Genomic DNA, 17,787 nt, shown 5'->3' on the forward strand with positions numbered 1-17,787 from the left:
CTGTTACTTTCAATCTGCAGGAGTCTTTACGTCTAAAATGAGTCTGTTACAAGTAGCATATAGATGAGTCTTGTTTTCTTATCCATTCTGACACCCTATGTATTTTCATTGGAGCATTTAGTCCATTGACGTTTAGAGTTAGTACTGAAAGATATGAATTTATTGCCATTATGTTGCCTGTAGGGTTGGGTTTCTGGTGGTGTTCTCTGGTCCTTTCTAGTCTTTGTTGCTTTTGTTTGTTTATTTGTTTTTTCTTTTTTATCTTTTTTCCTCTCAGAGAGTCCCCCTTAAAATTTCTTGCAGGGCTGGTTTAGTGGTCATGAACATCTTTAGTTTTTGTTTGTCTGGGAAACTCTTTATCTTTCCTTCTATTTTGAATGACAGCGTTGCTGGATAAAGAATTCTTGGTGCGTATTTTTCTCATTCAGCACGTTGAATATATCCTGCCACTCCTTTCTGGCCTGCTATGTTTCTGGATATGTCTACTGTGAACCCGATCTGTCTTTCCTTATAGGTTAAGGACTTTTTTCCCCCTTGCTATTTTCATAATTCTTTCCTTATCTGTGCGTTTTGTGAATTTGACTATGATATGCCTTAGTGATGGCCTTTTTTTTGTTGACTCTAATGGGAGTTCTCTGTGCTTCTTGGATTTTGATGTCTGTGTCCTTCCCCAGATTAGGAAAGTTTTCCACTATAATTTTCTTACATAAACCTTCTGCCCCTTTTTCTCTCTCTTCATCTTCTGTGACTCCTATGAATTGGATGTTATTCCTTTTTAATAAGTCACTGAGTTCTCTAAGTCTTCTATCATGATCCTTTCCTTTGTTTCTCTCTTTTTTTCTGCTTTATTATTCTCTGTAATTTTATCTTCTAAATCACTGATTTGCTGCTCTGCTTCAACCATCCTTGCTTTCGTGGCAGCCATTCAAGATTGCATCTCAGTTATAGCATTTTTAATTTTGTCCTGACTAGATTTTATTTCTTTTATCTCCACAGAAAGGGATTCCATGTTTTTTTTTTCAACCCCAGCTAGTATTCTTATTTATTACCATGGTTCTAAATTCTATTTCAGACATCTTGTTTATATCTGTGTTGATTAAGCCCTGGATGTCATTTCTATTTTCTCTTGGAGTAAATTTGTTCATTTTGTCACTTTGGAGAAAGAAAAAAATTAATAACATAAAAAATGAAAATTAAAAACAAAAACAAAAAAATCAAATAAAGTAAGATAGGTCCTAGGTGTGTTTTGCTCTGCTTGTTGAAAGAAGCTTGATAGAATAGAGAAAAAAGGGGAAGAAAAGGGAAAAAAAAGGTAAGAAAAACTTTAAAAATTAAAAAAATACATAATAAAATAGAATAAAATGAAATAAAGAAAATGAAATCAAACAAAAAATTAAAAATAAAATAAAAATAAAATTTTCTCTTTTTGTATCCAAGAATGAGGAAGAGAGAAGTAAAAGAAAGAAAGAAAGAAAAAGAAAACAATTCAAGGAAAAACAGAAGCAAAGAAAATGAACAAATAAATGAACCAGCAAACAGAATGAAACCTGAATGAAGTTACATCCATTTTCCCCTAGAACTGAAACTGTGAAGACTTTTATAGTCTGTACACTAAGCAGGTAGAGTGACTTGTGCTGGTCTTCTAGGGGTTGTGCTTGGAGGACACAGTTGGGCAGGGCTTAGTGTAACAGCTCTGTTCTCCACTATGTGGCACTGCTTAGTTTACTTGAGTGGATCAATGTGGTACATGGGAGAGGTGGAAATGGCTTCATCCAACTCCTTAGTCTCTGGCACAGGAACTTCCTGCTCTCACCAATCCACGATCAAGTACCCCTCCTTTGTCTCAGGCCTCTGTCCACTCCTTGCCTCTACCCTGTCCATATCAAATCTATCTGTCTGCCAGGTGGCACCTCCCTCCAGAGTTTGTCTCAGATGGGGTTGTGTTTTAAAAACCCATGCTTCAGAGACCCCCTGTGGCTTGGACTTGCCCTGACTTTCTGGGGAAGGGTCTTGTTGAGCAATGCCTGGGTGCCTGCTTGCCTCAGAAAACATTCATGCAATTGTGTAGTGGTAGAGGTTCAGAGATTATGGCAAGTCACAACACACAGCCTGTGCCAGGTTTCACTGCACTCTGGCATCTTTGTCCCAATACCAGCAAACGTGGCTGCTCTCCAGGGTCTGCTGGGACCTTTGCCTGTGGACAGGCCATATTGCCTCTACCAAATTTCACTCCAAACAGGGAACCACTTCTCCCCATGTGGTACACAGTCCCCTCAGACCCTGCTGCCTGCTCTTGGGGATTCACCCTATTTCCTCACCAGAGCACCACCAGGCACTGAGCTCCAAAACTTCAGACTCTGTGCTCCACAGTTTATAGAATCCTGGTGGCATTGAAACTCTTTCCTTTTTCCTATAAATGGTTTTGTGGAACAGATTTCTTGTTCAGTCCCCTGTGAGTGCTTACACTCATTCTCTTTCTCTCCAGCTACTTTTGGGGGAGTGCTTTTCTTGCACAATCCTGATGCACTGCACTCTCCCGCATTCTTTTTCTCTGTCCTCTCTGCAAAAACAGCTCCCTAGCCTCTGCGGCTTTTCTCTCCTTTAGTTCACCTCTCCACACCATGTACCTGCTGAGTTCTGTGGCCCAAGTTATGTGGATTGTTGTGTTAATCCTCATATCAATTTCCTAGGTGTTCAAAATGGTTTCATGCTGATCTAGCTTTGCTTCAGGGACAAGACAAGCTCAGGGTCTGCAGGATTCTCTGTCATCTTAACTCCCTTCCTCAACAGTTCTTAATAATTGACAGTATTCAGATTATTTTCAAGTTTCAGTTATCTGCGTGACATGTTCCTTCACCTTCTTCAAGTCATTGTTCAATTATAGGCAATGCTGACCACTGTATTTAGGTTTCAGCCTAATTCTTTCACCATTCTCATTCCAAATCTCCTTAACTGCCTTATTTTGTTTTTTGTTTATCAATAGCGTTTGTCACTTTCTCAAATACTGTTATTTTCTTATGTTTGTTCATTGTTACATTCCTTAGCTGATACACAGCTCTCAATCCTGCTGGCCTCACCTATGATTCTGGCTTTGGCAGTGGCCGCTGGTTCCCTGTGGGCTTTTGTTTTTAAGTTTTTATTTATTTATTTTTGAGAGAGAGAGCACAGGGGAGGGGCAGAGAGAGAGGGAGAGAGAAAGAATCCCAAGTAGGCTCTGCACTGATAGCACAGAGCCCAGTGTGGGGCTCAATCTCATGAACTGCCTGCAGACTTTGATGAGTTTCATGTAGTTGCAGCCTGACTCAGGCATGAAGTGCCTTACCTCAGACTTCCATCCTAAATTACCGTCTTAGGGCTTCTCTGACAGTGCAGACTTCCTTTGGCAACTTGCTGGATTCAAAATTAGTGTAACCTGAATGTGGGGGAACTTGATCCTGCAGGGCTATCCTTGGCCAGGGAGTTGGGCATTTAGTTCCCTAAGGCAAATGTTCCTGTATGCCTTTTACAAAGTTTCTCATAGGTATAGAATAAGAGAGTGGTGGCCAACTTACTGCATCCATTAATTGATTCCTCACCCATACTTCTTTTATTCCTCTTGTCCCTAATTTTGTCCACTCAAATAATACTCCTAAATTATCCACTTACACTTACAAGAAGTCTTGATCACGGACTTTACTTTATGAAGAATTCAGGCAAATATTTTTTTTTCTTCTTCTACCACTTCAGTTGCCCAAAGGTAGCCGATACATCCAAGCATCCAGAAGATTATCTGGCACCTGACAGGGTCCCAACAAATATGTACTGAATTGGGAATTAAACGTAATTTAGCTCTCTCTAAATCAGGTCAGGATTAGGAAGCTGTGATTTCAGTGCCAAAGTGCAACTATCAAAACAATGCATTACCTAATAGTCATTGAACTAGACCATAGGTGAGTTCCAAGATGTATGACAATAGGGAGTAGGTGTTAAGCGCCTGTGTTTATGAGGCATACTGCTTGGGATGTGTGTACTTCCTATATGTGTAAATTTGGAATATTCTTTAACCTCTCTGTGTTGTGATTTCCTCATTTCTAAAATGGCGATAATAATTATCTCTAGTTCAAAGGGTTGTGAGGATTAAATGAGTTGATATATATAGGACATACATGCCATGCAGTAACATGTTTGAATATATACAACATACATGTTTTCAATTATTATTATTGTTGTTGTTCTTGTTGTTCTTGATTTCCACCACACATAGTATGAAGACCCAGTATCAAATTAAAATAAGTGGACAGTCCCAGACTTCAGGTAAATCTAACCAAAGTTTTCCTTCCATTTTCTTGTATTTTGTTTGTTTTTAGTTACAATTACCATTTACTCTAATAACATTTAAGCCATATAGAAATATATAAAAGTCCACAATATGTTCCATTGCCACAGCCCTGCTGAAGTTTCATTTTATTCAAGTATAACTTTATTTGTTTGCTAATAATATCCGCCCAATTTATAAGTGAATTAACCAATTCATGATAAATATTATCATTAGAATAAATACTATATGCTAGTCTATCCTTGGGTCCCCATGCAAGGTTCAGACAACTTGTTTTGCTACCATGAAGCTTGTGGACAGAACATCAAACTAAATCTCAGAATCCTGAAATGTTGTCATTTATGAAACAGAGTTTGCCATGCCTACCCCATCATGTTTGAAGGAGAATTAAATGTCATAATGTTTATGAAAGAGCCTGAACACGCTCTGGCATGTACTTGAAGATCAATAGCACTAATTGGAATGAATGCTAATTTGAATAGCACTAATTGGCATCCCATCCATACCCCATACTTCTCTGAACTTGTTGCTGTGATTTTCTTAAAAAAAAAATTCAAATGCAAAGTTTTAGCCCTACAAATGTCTCATTAGTACTTGTTGAACAGAACTCACTTTCACGAAAATAAACGTTCCAGAGATGAGCGTTAGAGATTGAAACCTTTTCATTAACCATAACAGAACCAGTTCTGGAGTTATTTCAGCTGCATTTCAGTTTGTCATTTAATTTAGTAAGTCACAATGAGAACTACTAAAAAGCAACCTAATCCGAGTTCTTTAAATTCTTTTAACTTGGCGTTATATGCTGAGCAAATGGGTTTATTAAGAAAGCTGCTTGTGAGGCATGATACCTTGAGTCAGATGCTAACCGGTGATTTACAAAGTTTTAACTTATGATACATGCTAAATGTGATTTTTAAGGTAATAGAGATAAGATAATGAATGGAACACTAGCCTTTGCATTAAAAAATTAATCTCTCACTGGATGACCTTGACTTAATCTTTAATTTTTAAGCCTATAAAATATATGGTTATGGGAATGTAGAAGGAGATAGTAACAAAAATCTCCAATTGTTTTTTTTTGTTTTTTTTTTTGGGCAAAAAAACTCTACAAGTAAGGTCTTGTATACATACAAGACATTATTACTTTAGCAGTTAGGAACCTCAAGTGAGATTCCCACTAACAGGGTACTTGCACAACTATGAAGGAGGAAAGAGGACAGTTTAGTTTCATTGTAGGCAGCTACCAACAGTCTTTTTCTAGTATAAGGTGACTTATGAATATCATTATATACCCAGCTTAGCACTTTTACTGCCTTTAGGTTAAGTGCCATAAACTCATGGGACCTGTAACCTCACGTGTAATAAAATTTTTAAAAGATGAGAAAAACACGATTTGCAATTATTCAGCCCTCTAATACGAATTTATTTACAATCACTTTGACTCCTGAAATGAGTTATTCCTAATCACAGGTGAGATAATTTAGCATAATCAGATTGTACCTTTTTACATCAGTGCTGATGAAGTGTCTAGGGCAGAGCAGGTACCAAATTAAATTCGGTAATAAATTCCAGTGACTTCATTTATGGGGAAATGAGTATCTCTAAAGTAAACCAAAATACTGGAAGAAAACACATAACATTTTTCAAAGGGGTTTCCGAAGTTTGAAACAAACTAGTGTTTGACTTGAAATAATACTGAATAATTACTGAAAAGATTTGTGTCTGTATAAATTCTTCAAAACTATGACCCTAGAATCTAATTATCCCTTACTGCAACCTTAAGAATGTATTTAGATGGTTTATGGCTAGAGTGTTAAAATCTAAATGACCCCAAATCCCAGAAACAGAGATGAAAGTACTGTATTAAGTCTAAACTGTTTGGGATTATCATTTTTCAAAGGTGTTTCCTGCCCGGTTTTAAATGCCAGGTGCCAAATATGATAAGCAAACAATTCTGTCAATAGGCCACTTATGTTCCTTACTCTGTTCTTCTCAAAGTGACAAAGCGCCTTGATTCCAGCAGTGATTCCCCAGTCTGCTTTCGCTTTGGGTTTCCATTGTGACCATTAACTGCTGAAACTGAGCCCAGAGCCCATGATCACAAGATCTGAACGTCGTTGCGAGGGATCCTAAAGAGGTAAATTAACTCATTCCTCTGCCTCTAGGAAGGGCAAACCGTGCCCAAATATTTCCAGAGGAATAATTTTGCATCCTAACGAGAGCGAAAGACTAAGTAGTGGGAATTTTCTTCAGGAACACGTTTACATACTTTTGGACTATTTCTATGCTAATGCCATTGAACAGCAAGTACATGTTCTAAAGTGCACATGGGTGGTGCCTCCCCACACAGTCAGATTAGCGCATGACTCGGATTAGGCATCTTGCTCTCACAGATTCATTACTTCGCCTGAGAAAATTCCTTTTATGGATTAAACAACCCCTTGGAATATAACCGTTTTTATACATCTTATTTTACATGACTAAATGTTTCTACTCTCAGTATTTTTCCATCTCTCCCTTCAGCCTCACTCTCCATTCTTTCCTTCCACCTTTTTAATGTGGTCCTCTCTCTCCCTGGCCTGCTCTCTACCCTCCACCCTGGCTAATGACACCACGAAGCTTGAAGTTTAGCTCACTACCTTGGCACCGTCTTTTCCCTGACCTTTTCTATTCTGTTGGATGCCAAATTCTGTAAGTAATGTTTTAAAAATGACTCCTGAATCAGTTCCTCTTTTCTATTCTGTTGCTGCTATCCCACTTCAGGCTTTTATTATGTTTTGTTTGGGTATAAATTAATTCCCCTACTCTTCTTGCTTTGGTTTTTCTCCAGCTGCCAAGTATATCGTATGCACTGCTGTCACAGTGGTCAGCATGAAGCATAGCTTGGACTTAATCTTGTGTTGAAAACTTCAGTGCTTCTACATTATCTGCCGAGGCATCAAACCCTTTGGCCTGCCTCTTATACCCCTGTTCCAGCCCCGCCCCCCACTGCCAACACTCATCATATGACCCAGAATACTGACCTCCTAGTATTACCATTCACTTTTTCCCTTTCACATGAGTGATAGTCTTCCTAAACTATGTAAAATTTCCTGAACACACTCTAAATTTTCTTACATATTTTTTTAAATGTTTATTTTATTTATTTTAGAGAGAGAATAAGAAAAAAAAAACACAAGCAGGGGAGGGGCAGAGAGAGGGAGACATGGAATCCGAAGCAGGCTCCAGGCTCTGAGCTGTCAGCACAGAGCCTGATGCAGGGCTTGAACTCATGAACTATGAGATCATGATCTGAGCCAAAGTCAGATACCTAATCAACTGCACCACCCATGCACCCCTTACATATTTTTTTCTAAGTCCATGTTTTTGTGATCTTGTTTCCTTCATCTAAAATTTTATTCTTCCAGTATTTATGTATTGAAATTGGACTCCTCCTTCAATTTCTAATAAACCAAACAAAAAACCAATTAAACAGTAACAGCAGCTACACTCTATTATGCTCTCCTAACTTGTCAGGACTATATTGAACATCTTGAATACATGGTCCCTGATCCTCACCCAAACATTTACTAGGAAGATATTATTATAACCATTTCACAGGTAAAGAAACTGCCATACAGAAATGTTAGCTGATTTTTATCCTAGGCTGCAGAATTAATAAGTGGGATGTTGGCACATCTTAATAGTTACTAATCTAATACTCTTTCCAGCTTTTTTTCTTTAGCAGAACCCTAATTTTTATTTTTTGGAAGGGGGATAATAGTGTGACCAGCTAAAACAAAAAGAACACAAAAACTACATATCTTAATCTCGCTGAAAACAAGGAGTAAGCCCTTTTGACATACTTCTAGCCAAGGAGACCTAAGTGGTGGTTTTGGCAACATTTTCTTATCTCTTCCATATCTCTTTCTTCCTCCTTCTCCTTTAGGAAGCAAGAGTTGAGATGCCTAGTGAAGCAAGAATCATCCTGGAACTGTCAGGATGGGAGTTGGAACACTAAGGAAGGTAGAGGAAAAAGGCGACAGAGCCTGGGGTGTTGACGGTACTGAGAGCTGCTGCACTGTCACCTGTCCAGAAATTCTTGTTGGGTAAAAAGACTAAAGTTTAATTTGGTTAACTTACGTTGGGCTTTCTGTTGCTTATACCTAAGCCCAGTTTCCAACTGGTGCATGAGGTGTGCATGAGACTTCTTTGGATTCCATCATCACTGCCCCCTTCATGATGCCAATTAAACCTTACCTGAATCCCCATCTCGGAAATAAGATTTTCTTCCTTGTGTATGGCCGTTAAATTCTGAACTACTTTGAAGGCCTTTATTAATTCTCTTCTTCTTTGGAATTTTGTATTGTAAATTCCTCAAAAACACAGTCTATAACTTCCTTCCCTATTCATAAAAAAACGCTGAATGAATGTTTACTGGGTTGGATTAAAATCCATAAAATTCACCGTATAGTTTTCTGTTACCGGAGTTCCTATGAATTTGTTTTAATCTTCTTTAAATTTGATATGGACATAAATGCAATCCAAGGCACAATGATTTGACCTCCCATTGCTTCTGTCAGGAACTAAATCCCTCAGCTTTTCCTGAGTTTCTGATTTTTGCCTCAGAGGTACATAGAAACGAGGCCACTTCTGCCTGGTTCTTCTGCAAGGCCTCATTATCCCCCTGAGCTGCCGCCTCTGATGCTGCTGATACTGCCACTCTGCCCATTCCAGACTTGGGGGAGGCAATGCTGCATTCACTACCTTTTCAGTCCAGACCGAGCCACAGATCTTTTTCTAAGTACTCCTTGCACAACTGAGACCAGGATATGCCTTTTTAAAAAAGCAGTGAAAGAGTAGGGACGATGAAATGGAAGGAAAACACATAGAATCTTTACAACTATTCTAGGTCCAGGGCCACTGACTTACAGCTTTATCTTCTCAGCTGCCACATGACCAGGCAGTTCACCCCCACCACCAGAATTTCCACATAGACTCCCAGCCCTAAATATTTATTTCCTCACCCCATCATAAGGCCTCCTTCCCTTAGGCTTCATTTCTTTATTTCCTGTGATTGATAATGACAATTAAGGGACACCCAGGCTTCCCCCCTAGTAAACCTACGGCCCTGACTAGTCTATCACTCCAAGTGAGTTACTCTGATATTTACAGAAATTTTGTTATGTGAATACAAAACCTGATTATAGTCCAAGTATAGTGTATAGATTACATTTGGGATGTGGTACATCATAATTAGTTTCCAATTTGAACGAATGTGAATGAATTTTTTAAATAATACTTTAACATTGTCATTATTAATTTTGTCAATTGCTGGTAACTGGGATAGTGTCACTAACTTTCACAATTAACAATTTAACTTAAAAAATTTTTTTTGAGTTTGTTTTGAGAGAGAGAGAGAGTACAAATGGGGCAGGGGCAGAGAGAAAGGGAGAGAATCTCAAGCAGGCTCCACACTGTCAGCACGTAGCCCGACACGGGGCTTGAATTCATGAACTGTGAGATCATGACCTGAGCTGAACCATGAGTCGGATGCTTAAAACGACTGAGCCATCCAGGCACCCCAACAATTTGAAATTTTAAATGTGGTGGTGAAGTCTCAATTTCAAATGGTTTGAAGAGCAAGGAAGTGAGTATACATAAAATTTTAAGATGTTTTGTGGAGAAGGAAATAAGTAGGACTGGGGTTGGAACTTGAGGGAGTGTTAGGGACCAGGTTTATGCTAAATAAAGAAATAAGAAAGAAGAGGAGAGAAGAAAGGAAGAGAAGTGAAATGAAAGGGAGAAAGGAGAAGAGGAGAAAGAGGAAGAAGAAGCAAGAGATAGAGCTTTCCAGTGGAAAATGTTAATTACACTGTAATGCTTTTTGATGCTTTATTATCAACTTCAAACTGAGATAGCCTTTGATAACATATTCTGATTTTAAACTACTCTAGTAGAAAGTTGTAAAACATTATTATTTTAAATCTTTTAAAAAATGGAACACTCCAAATTGTGCTCCATGAGATGGAAGCTAATGCAACAAGAAGTTGTGGAACTATTTGGCCTTGGAATTCAGTCATTAGGAGAGAGCTGCCGACTCAACTCTGCCTGAGCAGCAAGAGTGAAGTGAGTTTGCTCTGCTCTTCTCTGACCTCCAGCACAGAAGGCAGGCTGTCTGTAGCCTTTGTGAAACTTAAGGAAGTTTTCCCTTTGAGGGCAAGACCCCCATTTGCAATTTGATTCTTTCTGGAATCCTAAGCTAATAGAGTAGCCACTAACAAGAAAGCAAGTAATGAAAGAGAAATTAAGGAGTGCATTTTAATGATGTTTTTTTATAGATGAATTCCCAATGATTGTTGGTTGGCGTGTAGACTTTCTTGGCTGACTGAATGATTGATGTGATAAACACTTTACATTCTTTCAAATTCTAGAATATTTTATATTTTTGGACATAAGTTCTTTCAACTTGAGTGATTCTTGAACATTTAATTCACATTTTTTGAGGTCTTTGGAATAATCTGGTTATCATGAAGAATATAATTGATTTGTAATGTTAAATTGAAGTCATGTGAGCAACATCTTGGTAGTCTTATATGCAATGTACAAACAGTGTTCATGGATAAAAAGAAAAAAGCTCAACAGATGTGTCTTTGAAGGGAAACTATTTAGGAATTCAGATAGAATATGAAGTTGGTAGCCTCAGTATATTTCAAAGGAATATATCCATTTTGCCCTTGAAAGGAACTATCTTCTCTCTTCCTCTGTGTTTTCTTGTTTGATGCTAGCAGAAAGCGTCTGGATTATAAAGCCTGCTTGTTCCTCCCAGAGTAACTGCTACTGCCTCCTGCTAGTCTTTCATTTAGTGGAAGGGGGGGTCAAATGAATCTTGATTAATAGATCCTCATTTCTCTCCTTCTCACCTCTTTCAAGCTGTGCTGTCATAAAATTAATGTTAAGCTGGTATCTATTCTATCTTAAATAGCTCAGATCTAATGAGATGAAATTTAGTGGGTTAAAAGCAAATACTGTTTCCCCCGTCAGATATCCCAAATACTACTATAAAATACACAGTAAATATAGGAGGCATATATTAATAGTTATTAATAGAAATGTTTTTATTTTTGACACTTTTGATTTTTTTTTTCTAAAATAAACAGCCATATCTTTATTTTTTTTTAAGATTTTATTTTTTAAGTAATCTCTACACCCAACGTGGGGCTCAAACATACAACCCTGAGATCAAGAGTCTTAAGCTCTACTGACTGAGCCAGCCTGGTGCCCCAGCAGCCATATCTTTATAACAAAAGTTTAAACATTATTTAAACTGTTTTTGAAAGTTCATGGTAGGTAAAGTATCTCCCCCAAATTTCCTGCCTCTCTATGTAATTCTGTGAATAGTGGCCTCTGATCTTTGCCAGTGTGTTCTACTGAATCAGTTCCATGACTATTCTATCATTCAGCAACTAGCCCGGAAAACAGAAGCCACTCTCAATCCTTCAAATACAGGGAATTGATCACCCAGGTGATGGAAAACAGAGGCTAAACAAGGGTTTGTTAAGGCAACCCAGAGAAGTTCTAATCACTCTCAGTTGGAAAGGACAACATATGAATATGTGGTTGCCTAAAACCAGAAGCTGGACTCAGGATGAGTCCCCATGATGAGGGGGCCAGTGATTTCTGGGGGCAAGGCCTGGGGCATGCTACCAAGAGCTGGAGCCATGGGGGAGCCATGGGCACTGTCAAAAGATTCCTTAAGACACAAGAAAAGAAAAAATACCCTCACTTTCTTCCTGTAAGGAAAATTGTTAGGATAACAAAATATTGCTTATGTCTTTCAAAGACTTCTCTGTTTTGAATCTGAGGACAGGAATCAGCCATGAGCTAAACTGAATTTTGTTCAATAGCAACAATCTGCGAGGTCAGAGTCAATAAATAGAAAGACTGGTTCATAATATTTATTGATGGGGTAAACAAGGTTGTCTTTTTATCTTTTCTTTTACATTATAATGTAAAATCCAGTGATATTATGCAGATTCTGAAAAACTTTTATTTATATCCTCCCTTTTGTCAATCTGTAATATAGAGGAGATAAAGTTAAAAATAGCTGTATTTATTTATATTTTCTGTGTGCAAAACTCTGACATGTATTAATGTTTTCAATTCTCAAAAACAACCTCATGGGGTAAGTAGAATGATTAACCCATTTTATGGAAGAGGAAATTGAAGCACAGAGAGATTAGCTAATAGGCAAATTCTTATATACAGATGACACAGTTGTATGTTAGGGTATTAGAAGTGGCCTTTGTAATCGGTTATGCTATGTGATTATTGCCACAAAAAAGGTCCTCAGATAAACTCTTGTGAAGTGGAACACTTTTCTTGTAGACATTGTGCACATGCCAGCACCTTACAGCAAGCACCATCTTCTTTTACTGATACCTCTACAGTGGACTCCAGACTCATCTCATCCCTCCCATTCTTATCCTCTTCAGTCTATATTCTGCAGGGCAGCCAGAATAACCTCTTAAAAACACAACTCTTCTTCTCAAGGCCTTCTAGTGGTTGTCCATTGTTAGTTAAGCCCAACATTACTCAAAAATACTGTACCATGTGTTTTATTGGGCGGGCTTAAATATTACTCAGTATGTTTGAAGTGCTGTTGGTTTCCCGGTGTTACTGGGCAGTCGTTTACCTACCCATCTGCACTTGAAAGGACATTGTCTTTATCTCTGTCATACTCAGAGGCCATGGGCAAGCTCTGTAAATGAGTCAGAAAAATCATCCTGAAATTATCCTTACCTTCCGCCTATGAGAAGAGCATTGATCCTTGGGCAGCAGAGTTCCAGAGAGTCTGGAGACTTGAATGTTAGACTCAACTAATCCCTAGAGACCCCCTGAGGGCTTGTGAGTTGCCTGGAGCTTCTGGCAAAGTGACAAGCATTTTGTAATGTCTCTCAATGGTGCTATTTGTTTTGGCCTTTCCTGGGTAAATTTGGTGAGCAGCCAGGGCAACAAAGGGTACTCCTCAGACTAGAGTTGGAAGAGGCAGCTAGGGTGAATCACTAAGTAGTAGAGGGATGTAGGACAAAGGAAACTGGCTAAGGAATAGGTGAGCTAAGATTCTCAACGTACTTGCTTATATTTGAACAAACAGCCAAAGCTAAAAGAATGCTACAATGGGCCTTCACATGCTGGGAGAAAAACTTGGCCTCCTGGGTGCTCTACATTTCATCCTTTGTGGCAACGAACCATGCCAGGATTTCAACCTCTGTGCTGCTCTTGACTAGCAAAGTATCTTAGGTGTTTCATATTGTGTGATTAATGAATAAGAGACAGTATGAAAAGCTTGACACCATCTTTGGCCTGTCTAGTTGCATTCATATTTCTGGGAAATAAGAAAGAAGATTACATGGTATTTAAATTTAAAAAAAAATTAACATTTACTCACTTTTGAGAGACAGAAAGAGACAGAACATGAGTGGCAGAGGGCCAGAGAGAGGGAGACACAGAATCCCAAGCAGGCTCCAGGCTCTGAGCTGTCAGCACAGAGCCCAACACAGGGCTCAAACCCAAGAGCCGCGATATCATGACCTGAACCGAAGTTGGATGCTTAATGGACTGAGCCATCCAGGCGCCCCTACTTGGTATTTAAATATAGAGTATTGAACTGGATGATAAATAAAGGGCTGACAAAATATCTTTGGCAGAAATTTTACTCTTATAGACTAGTTGCAGCTGTTCAGAATTACTAGAATAACTCAATAAAAAGTTTTTGTTTTTGATTTTCATTGCTTCATGAAGTTGGCAAAGATGGGTTGTGCATGATGACTGCAACTAGAATAATGTTATTACTAGTTGTCATATTTTAATATAAATAAGTGGCCCTAATTCTTTCCAAGACTTCACTGCTTATGATATATTAAGTCCTATGGGTTCTATAAAATAACTCTGAAACCTCTTCTGTTGCTTCAGACTTTATGCAGCCAAAATAATTACTGAAGACATTTCAGTCTGCAGTTTTTTCAATTCAGAGGTCATTCACACTGACTTTTCTTGCTTTGACTTCATGCAAGACATCATTAATCAAGTGTACTATTAAAATGTTAACTCTCCCTTTAAATACCTCATTAATGTACATGTGTATTTAACTATATATTTTTAAATCTGAATCAATGAAAACTACCTCTTGAGTGAAGAAAAAACTCACTTGTTTTATTGCACCTTGCATTGAAAGACATCACAATCTAGTACCTTGTAAATAGTTTTCCCTCTTAAATCATTGCCTGGAAAATAAGATTGTCTCACTCTTTCCATAAAGCTAACGTTGTCAAGGTCAAATTTTGTAAATGATACAAAAGAGTTTCCTCCATGAATAATCACAAGCTCATGTTATTGGAAGGGTCTTCAAGAAATGACACAGTTCATCCTGAAGCCAGATTTGCCCACTACATACTGACAGTTATTCTATTATTCAGATGCCCTGAGACAGACTATCCCTACCTTCTTGCTATGGTAGCCTGTCTCATAGTAAATCATACTTTTTTATTGTTGTTTGTTCTACGAAGATTTATCTGATGCCTATTGTTTTAACTGGGATTTTTTTATTCAAGTTAGTTAACATAAAATGTTATATTAGTTTCAGGTACACAATATAGTAATTCAACACTTCCATATGTCACCTGGTACTTCTCATGACAAGTGCACGCCTTAATCCCCATCACCTATTTAACCCATTCCACACACACCTCCCCTCTGGTAATCATCAGATTGTTCTCCATAATTAAGGGTCTGTTTCTTGGTTTTTCTGTCTCTCTCACTCTTATTTTTTTTTTTTTTTTGCCTTTGCTTGTTTGTTTCCTTTTTTAATTCCACATATGAGTGAAATTGTATGGTATTTGTCTTACTTTAACTGACTTATTTTGCTTAAAATTATACCCTGTAAGCTGTATCCATGTCATTGCAAATGACAAGATTTCATTATTTTGTATGGCTAAATAGTATTCCATTGTGTGTGTGTATATATATATATATATATATATATATATATATATATATATATATATTGCATCTTCTGTACCCATTCATGAGTCGATGGGCATTTGGGCTGCTTCCATATCTTAGCTATTGCAAATAAATCTCCTATAAACATCAGGGTGCATGTATCCCTTTGAATTGGTATTCTTGTATTCTTTGGGTAAATATCCAGTAAGTGTAATTGTGGATTGTAAGGTAGTTCTTTTTTTAACTTTTTGAGGAAACTCCACACTGTTGTCCACAGTGGCTACACCAGTTTACATTTCCACTAATAGTGCAAGAGAGTTCCCCTTTCTCCACATTCTCACTAACACCTGTTGTTTCTTATGTTGTTGATTTTAGCCATTCTGACTGACAGGTATGAGGTGATAGTGCATTGTAGTTTTGATTTGCATCTCCCTGATGATTAGTGATGATGAGCGTCTTTTCATGTGTTTGTTGGCCATCTGGATGTCTTCTTTGGAGAAATGGCCGTTCATGTTCTGCCCATTTTTAAAAATTTTTTTAATGTTTATTTTTGAGAGAGAGAGAGACAGAGACAGAGATAGAGCATGAGTGGGGGAGGAGCAGAGAGAGGGGGAGACACAGAATCTGAAGCAAGCTCCAGGCTCTGAAGTGTCAGCACAGAACCCGATGCGGGGCTCGAACTCACCAGCCGTGAGATCATGAGCTGAGCCAAAGTCGTACACTTAACCGACTGAGCCACCCAGGCGCCCCTCTTCTGCCCATTTTTTTAATTGGATGATTTATTTTTTAGGTGTTGAGTTTTATAAGTTCTTTATATATTTTGGATATTAATCCTTTATCAGATATGTCATTTGGAAATATCTGGTGTTGATATGAGAACACAACTTTTTTTCCAGTAAAAGTACTCAATTTCTTTAATTAGCTCCATAAGTGTCTACATTCTTTCCAGTGTATTAAGTCAAGTTTGCATTTGAAGTATGAGGATCCTGAAATTGAAGTCAAATGTGCTCAACAGTCAATGAAGCACTTTCTAAACTAAAGGCTTTCCTTAGAACTGTGACAATAAAGTAATGACTAAATATTTGAAATGATAGTGAGATTATAACAATAAATGTAAATCTCAAACAAATAATTACCACATTAATGTTTGCATTTACAGGAGACAAATATGAAATTCTTGTATTGTATTTTTGTTTAATGTTCAATATGTTCATGTGAGTAGATGTTCCTTTTTTTTATTAAGGGTTTTTGTGTGTGAATATAAATTTTGAATTTCTATATGTAATATAAGTACCAAAAAGCCTGCCTCAGCTAGTGTTACTCGTTGTGAAATATCTTGCCTAATCCGTTAATGAACACTAAGTGAAATAAAAGCTATTTTTAACCATAAAACATCATTTATTTAGCAAATATGAGTTGTGTTCCAGGATCAGACCATCTACTAGGTGGAGGAAGCATAGCTTGTGATTTTCAATATAAACAACCATACTTTAAATTTTCTTTATGGGCTAGAGTGGGTGTACTGGGAAATCAATAAAAATTATGTAAGCTTACATATTTTAAGAAATTTTGCTATTTTCTTTGATTATATTGGCTATATTGTTTTAAAATGTGTCATTATAAAAATAGAATATTCTTTTGACAATAATCTCAAAAATATAGACAAGAAGAAAAAAAGAAGGATACTTCAATATAAATATAATATTTTGGTTTGTTTCCTTCCAGAGTTTTTATATAGTTTTAAAATGTTTATGATGTATTTATATTCATAATTGAAAAAAATTGGAAAAAGTAAAATTAAAGTGAATATATTCACCATAAAAATGTATCATTAATGTGATTTTGATGTATCTGAAAATATGTTTGTAACATGAAAAAACTTTGAGGATATAATATTCCATGAAAAATTCAAAATACAAAATTTTATATACATATTTATATTTAAATGTTACATCATAAACTTGGAAAACCAAAAGCCAATTGTTTGCAATGGCTTTTGGAAGTGATCGTATTTCTGAAACGTGGTTACAAAAAATAATCCATAGCGTTTGGGAGCAAAGATACAAGTCAAAAGATTGTATTCAGGCTGCTTTTTAAGATAAATTAAGTCCTTCCTTTGTTCTTGGCATTTTATACTAAACATATACACACTCCTAATTTTTTATTCTTAATATGAAAATTAGGCACATGACCAAAGAAAATATACACTGTAAAAAATTAGTGGGGAATAATTTTATTTCTAAAGTTTTCAGCTAGTACTGAGGTACAAATTTTGGTAAATCTGGAATATTCAGTTTTGCCTAATTCAGGGCATTGCCTAATTAATGTTTAGGCGTTGCCTAATTAAATGTTTCTATGGCATGGGTTCTTAGGTTGAATTCTCCAGAAGTGACCCTGAGATAAAGATTCCTATATAAACATTCAGGATTTATTAAGGAATTGCTCTCAGGAGAAGCAGGTAAGGGAGTGGAGGAAGCAATATTGAAAAG

General features: G+C 37.2%; 1 long non-coding RNA gene across 4 annotated transcripts in view; it reads left to right on the plus strand.

Moving 5' to 3' along the window:
- Positions 1-1,511: 1,511 nt before the first annotated feature.
- Positions 1,512-17,787, plus strand: part of LOC122226191 — a 37,538-nt gene continuing 21,262 nt past the window's right edge. For 2 of the 4 annotated variants that reach the window (XR_006205516.1, XR_006205515.1), the window contains exons 1-4: positions 1,512-1,619; positions 4,244-4,293; positions 6,314-6,452; positions 8,244-8,403. This is a non-coding gene — a long non-coding RNA (uncharacterized LOC122226191). Of the gene's footprint in view, positions 1,620-4,243; positions 4,294-6,313; positions 6,453-8,243; positions 8,437-17,787 lie in introns of those variants that run through there. The other 2 variants (XR_006205513.1, XR_006205514.1) reach the window with 2 other exon arrangements.

Source organism: Panthera leo, chromosome C1, assembly GCF_018350215.1.
Source record: "Panthera leo isolate Ple1 chromosome C1, P.leo_Ple1_pat1.1, whole genome shotgun sequence".
Classification (NCBI taxonomy): Eukaryota; Metazoa; Chordata; class Mammalia; order Carnivora; family Felidae; genus Panthera; species Panthera leo.